Source organism: Lissotriton helveticus, chromosome 7, assembly GCF_964261635.1.
Source record: "Lissotriton helveticus chromosome 7, aLisHel1.1, whole genome shotgun sequence".
Classification (NCBI taxonomy): domain Eukaryota; kingdom Metazoa; phylum Chordata; class Amphibia; order Caudata; family Salamandridae; genus Lissotriton; species Lissotriton helveticus.
This window is the reverse complement of record NC_136068.1, coordinates 1,896,152,374-1,896,158,373: the sequence shown is the minus strand read 5'-3', so window position 1 is coordinate 1,896,158,373 and position 6,000 is coordinate 1,896,152,374.

Here is a 6,000-nt window from a genome sequence, read left to right as displayed (position 1 = left end):
CTCTGATGCTGACCAATGGTGGGGGTGTTAGCCACACACACACTCTGATGCTGGGCACTGGTGGGCATGGTGGGGGTCTTAGCCACACACACACTCTGATGCTGAGCAGTGGTGGGGGAGTTAGCCACACACAGACTCTGATGCTGTTCGCTGGTGGGCACTGGCGGGGGTCTTAACCACACACACACTCTGATGCTGGGCACTGATGGGAGTCTTAGCCACACACACACTCTGATGCTGGGAACTGGTGGGCACTGGTGGGGGTCTTAGCCACACACACACTCTGATGCTGAGCAATGGTGGGGGTCTTAGCCACACACACACTCTGATGCTGGGCACTGGTGGGCACTCGTGGGGGTCTTAGCCACACACACACTCTGATGCTGACCAATGGTGGGGGTGTTAGCCACACACACACTCTGATGCTGGGCACTGGTGGGCATGGTGGGGGTCTTAGCCACACACACACTCTGATGCTGAGCAGTGGTGGGGGAGTTAGCCACACACAGACTCTGATGCTGTTCGCTGGTGGGCACTGGCGGGGGTCTTAACCACACACACACTCTGATGCTGGGCACTGATGGGAGTCTTAGCCACACACACACTCTGATGCTGGGAACTGGTGGGCACTGGTGGGGGTCTTAGCCACACACACACTCTGATGCTGGACTCTGGTGGGCACTGGTGGGGGTCTTAGCCACACACACACACACTCTGATGCTGGGCACTGGTGGGCACTGGCGGGGGTCTTAACCACACACACACTCTGATGCTGGGCACTGATGGGAGTCTTAGCCACACACACACTCTGATGCTGGGCACTGGTGGGCACTGGTGGGGGTGTTAGCCACACACACACTCTGATGCTGGGCACTGGTGGGCACTGGTGGGGGTCTTAGCCACACACACACTCTGATGCTGGGCACTGGTGGGCACTGGTGGGGGTGTTAGCCACACACGCATTCTAATGCTGGGCACTGCTGGGTGTGTTTTCTACACACCTCTTACACTTACACTGACATGGCAGACATATGTCCCACACGTCTCTGTATTACACTGGTGATGTGCGGTGACGTACCGTACCGCGAGCTCGATGATGTAGGTGCGGCACGTCTCCGTATTACACTGGTGATGTGCGGTGACGTACCGTACTGCGAGCTCGATGACATAGGTGCGGCACGTCTCCGTATTACACTGGTGATGTGCGGTGACGTACCGTACCGCAAGCTCGATTACGTAGGTGCGGCACGTCTCCGTATTACACTGGTGATGTGCGGTGACGTACCGTACCGCGAGCTCGATGACGTAGGTGCGGCACGTCTCCGTATTACACTGGTGATGTGCGGTGACGTACCGTACCCCGAGCTCGATGACGTAGGTGCGGCACATCTCCGTATTACACTGGTGATGTACGGTGGCATACCGTACCCCACGGTCGATGACGTAGGTGCGGCACGTCTCCGTATTACACTGGTGATGTGCGGTGACGTACCGTACCCCGAGCTCGATGATGTAGGTGCGGAACGTCTACGTATTACACAGGTGATGAGCGGTGACGTACCGTACCCCGAGGTCTATGACGTTGGTGCGGCACGTCTCAGTATTACACTGGTGATGTGCGGGAGTGTGTGGCGCAACGTACCCAGACATTACAGTCGTGCAATGGAGATGTGCGCGTGTGGCACCACGTACAGGTATGTTGGACTTTGTTCTACTCACCGTCTGCGCCGTCGTCTGTTTCTATGTACGAGGTGGTGGCCGTACAGGATTGGGATGAGACGGACGATGGCGTTCATGTCTTCTTTGTCGCGTACAGTGGTGCGGTTGTGCCGGAGTCTGGTTTTACGGTAGTTTTCAGCACTCGTAGAAAAAGAGCCGTACAGAGTGTGTTCTACACGGAACGTACTTCCTGGTTCGGGAGACGCAGTCTATTTACGTTCAGACGTAGCGTGGAGCGCCATCCGACTTCAATTCGTATGGACTTTCGATTTGTACGGAGTTTTTTACGAGGCGTACGGAGTGACGCTTTTGTTTGGGATCGTACTTGCTGGGTCGTACGGGGACGGGTACGATTCGTACGGGGAAAAACGCTCCGAACGGCAATTCGGAGCACTTTTTACCGGATCGGAATCGACCCCATAGTGTGTATTAACATAACATAATTCCAAAACAGATAGAAGTAATAGGCCCACGTCAGGTTTCTTTCTTTCGTAACACATTTTAGTTTAATAAATTTTATGAAATTGTATAGATCATTAATTTTATTAAACAAAAGTGATAAGATAGTAATCTTTTTTTTTTTAAGCGTTGGGTTTATTTGAAAATAAGTACATGCGTTGTGGTAGGTATTTCAAAAAGACTTACTTTTTTAAAAAAACTTAATTTTTGGCCAATATTTTACCCATTGTTTAAAGGATTTTGGGACTTCAAATTCATTTTTTTCGAGAGAGGATTGCAACAATGGTTTTTTGGAAGGTGATTTTTTTTTAAAATGCTTACTTCTTTTTCATGGTATTTTGGATTTAGATTTCAAACAAAAATGGATAGTATAGATGGAATTTGGCTGTATTTTTTTGCCAAACTATGGGGCTCATTATGGTGGCGGGCGGACAACAGTCCACCCGCCATCATAACGGTGATGGGACCGCCAGCCAGATGTGTGGCGGTCCCTTCAGCCCAATTAGGATGTGCCTGCCAGTCTGGCAGTTGCATCCTGGCCTTTTCACATTGCGGACAGTGCTGCTGGCTGCAGCACTGTCCGCAATGTGAAAATGCCACGATGTGCATTTCCATGCACAAGGTGGCAGGACTCTTGCGGTGCCTGCTGCCTATTGAATGGAAATGTAGGGGGGTACCATGGGTACGCCCCAGTGCACACCTCACCTCCCACAGAGAGGGGGCCCGCAACAGGCCCCAAAGCCAGTCTCTGCCTATCTTTTTATGTCAGAATTCCAGCCGCAAAAAGACAGGCGGAAGAGCTCATGCTAATCACTATGGTGGTGCCTGCACAGCACCACCGCAATGATGCCCTAGTTCCGGGTTTTGCAAGGTGGGCAGAAAAGGACCGCCTTTCGGGACGATGGCAGACGGACTTTCTATCTGCCGGGACACTATGTGATTCCCACCGCCATCCTAATTTGGTGGTTGGTTGTGGGTGAATCACTTTCTGATGGCAGGAGGATCGTCACCACCGGCCCTCCCGCCGTCATAATGAGCCCCTATATTTTCAGGGGGGGGTATTTTTTCTTTGGGGTGCGATTTTGAATGTGGGCACAGTTTTTTTACAGTTTATTTTTTAACTGTAAAAATATGTTTATGCAAGCCTGTGCCCTTTTTACACAGTTTCATTCAGGTCATGGATTAAAGCAAGGACTATGGAATATTTGCAATGGTTTAAATGACTGCAAAGGACTCTTGGTGAAAAACTGTATTGAACATAAGTCCAAGGGTTGAAAAAAGAAGACATATGAAGGTAAGGAAACCCGACTTTTCATTAAAATGTACATATTTTAAAAAAATGGCAATTGAGTTAGGGGGCATTTGGGTCAAAACCGGCAAGTAAGGAGTTATAGGACATAGTGTAGATTAGAAATATAGGATGTGTGCAATATTATCTTTGCTCCTTTGTCAACATTTCCAAGAAATGATAGAAGTTAGGATGTGGTTTCCCAATTGATTTATTGAAGGAGTTGTGCCTTTCCTCTCTTTGTTTTTGCTCCTCCCTCTAAGCAGGTTGAGTAGCAGTGCCACAACTGCACATGGAAATGTGGTTTCCTCCTGAGACCTGACCTGCTTTGATGGCCAATCCATGTGTCTTCAAAGTAATTTGGTAGGGGTGTCAATTTGTATTTGTTTGCAGTAAAGTAGTAAAGTATTCAGATTCAGTAATAAATGAGTAGTATTCATCTACACTGTCAGGACGAACAAAACAAAGTGTAGTTTGCTATCTGATATATAATCCTCAACTGAGGATGTTTTTTTAATTTTTTGCCAATATGCCTGTGAAAAGTGAAAAAAACATCCTTGAAATTGGGTTTCCGTGTACATTTTGGTTATTGGGTTAATCATAGGTAATTCAAAGTCAATGTACACTTTTCTAGCACTTTTGTTCATTGGTTTAGCTTTTATCACTGACAAAAATTCAGTGTATGTTGAGGATTGTTTATTAGGGATTAAACTGTACACCAACGGAACAAATGTATGATTAATATCTGCATCAATAGTGTATTTGGGTGAATTGATGCAGTGTGGATTTAAACGCCCCATCCATCATCCAAATATATCTACTCTTAAGTGGTGTGCTAAAGATTACTATTCTTTTAAGAGGATTTTGGTTGTCATATAAAATGATTGGTTCATTAGTAACTGTTATAGAACGTTCAGGAGGAATGTTAATGTCAGAAAAGGTTTGAAGTGTTACTCTTAGGGGGTAACATAATTCTGTGTTGGTTGGGTATTGTGGGCATTTATTTCAATTATGTTTTCTCGTACCTCCATCTCCATTGCAGAGGCAGCGTGATTATGCTTTGTGGTTCTTAAAACAGAGTCACAAAGAATAACTGCTCTGCCTGTGCAATGTGATAGGTAGTATTGCACACACCTCCAATGACACCTGGGGTCAGTTAGTCTCTCCTTACAATAAACGTACTCACTATTTATTTACTTATTTATTTATGAAGCTTATTAAGCGCGTGGCTACCCCCGACAGGGGTGTCCCGGCGCTACGGACTAAAGAGCAACATCGATGTCTAGTGTGGCTAGAGGTTGGAAAACAGCCAGGTCTTTAGGTTGCGCCAGAACAAGGATTCAGATTTAGTCAGCCGCAGACATAATGGTAAGTTATTCCAGAGTTTGGCGGTGACAACAGCAAATGCTCTGCCCCCCATTATGGAACAGCGGAAACGGGGAGAGAGAAAAAGCCGGAGGTGATTGGATCTGAGAGCTCGGGCAAACTGAACAGGCTTTAGCCTACGTCTGAGATACTCCGGCCCCATGCCATTTAGAGCCCTGAAAGCCAGGACACGGTTTTAAACTGAATGCGATAGGGCACATGCAACCAGTGAAGTTTCAACAGATGAGGAGTTATTGAGTGGCGGTAAGGAATGTTGCATATCAGCCTTGCTGCGGCATTCTGCACAATCTGCAACCAATTAATCAGATAGGCTGGAGCTCCCACATAAAGGCTATTGGAATAATCCTGGTGAGAAGTAATAAGGGCATGAATGACCGTCCTACGTGAAACCAGAGGAAGGAAAGGGAGAATTTTGCTAATCATACGAAGTTTGACAAAACATGCGGCGGTGACCTTATTGATTTAAGTCTTAAATGGCAGTTAATTGTCGAATTGGAAACCCAGATTTTGGGCTGATTTTACAGGTACCGGGAGAAGGTTGAGCTCAGACGGCCACCACAGTAGAGACGGAAGTGTGGCACTTTGATTGAAGAAAAGCACCTCGAGTTTATCTGTATTGAGCTTGAGGGTATTGAGGGTCATCCAAGATGAGATGAGGCAGCATCTAAAGTTGACAAGGCCGCCGTCAGAGAGATGTCTAAATGAAAACACAAGCTGAGTGTCATCAGAATAGGCGATCATTCTGACCCACCAAGATTCAACTACCTTAGCCAGAGGTGGAAGATAGACATTAAAGAAGAGGGGGCTAGTTGCGGAGCCCTGTGGCACTTCGCAGCTAAGTGATTTTTCCTTTGAGACGAAAGGCCGGAGAAAGACAATTTCTTCTGCTGGAATTTATGTACTTGGCTTCTTCATTGAATGCCATTATCTGTAAACAATTGAAAAAGAAAAATAATATTGTTAAATGTCATTGAAGTGTTGTTGATTTCCTATTTGCAAAAAAATATGTTAGAGAAAATATAATGTACATTTTTTGCAGCTCAAATATTAGGCAGTATGAACCTTGATTTTATTGTTTAACATTGTTGATGTTGCTTTTGAATAGTTTTGTTCCTATTTTTTTACTTATAAATGAATAATCGTTGCTA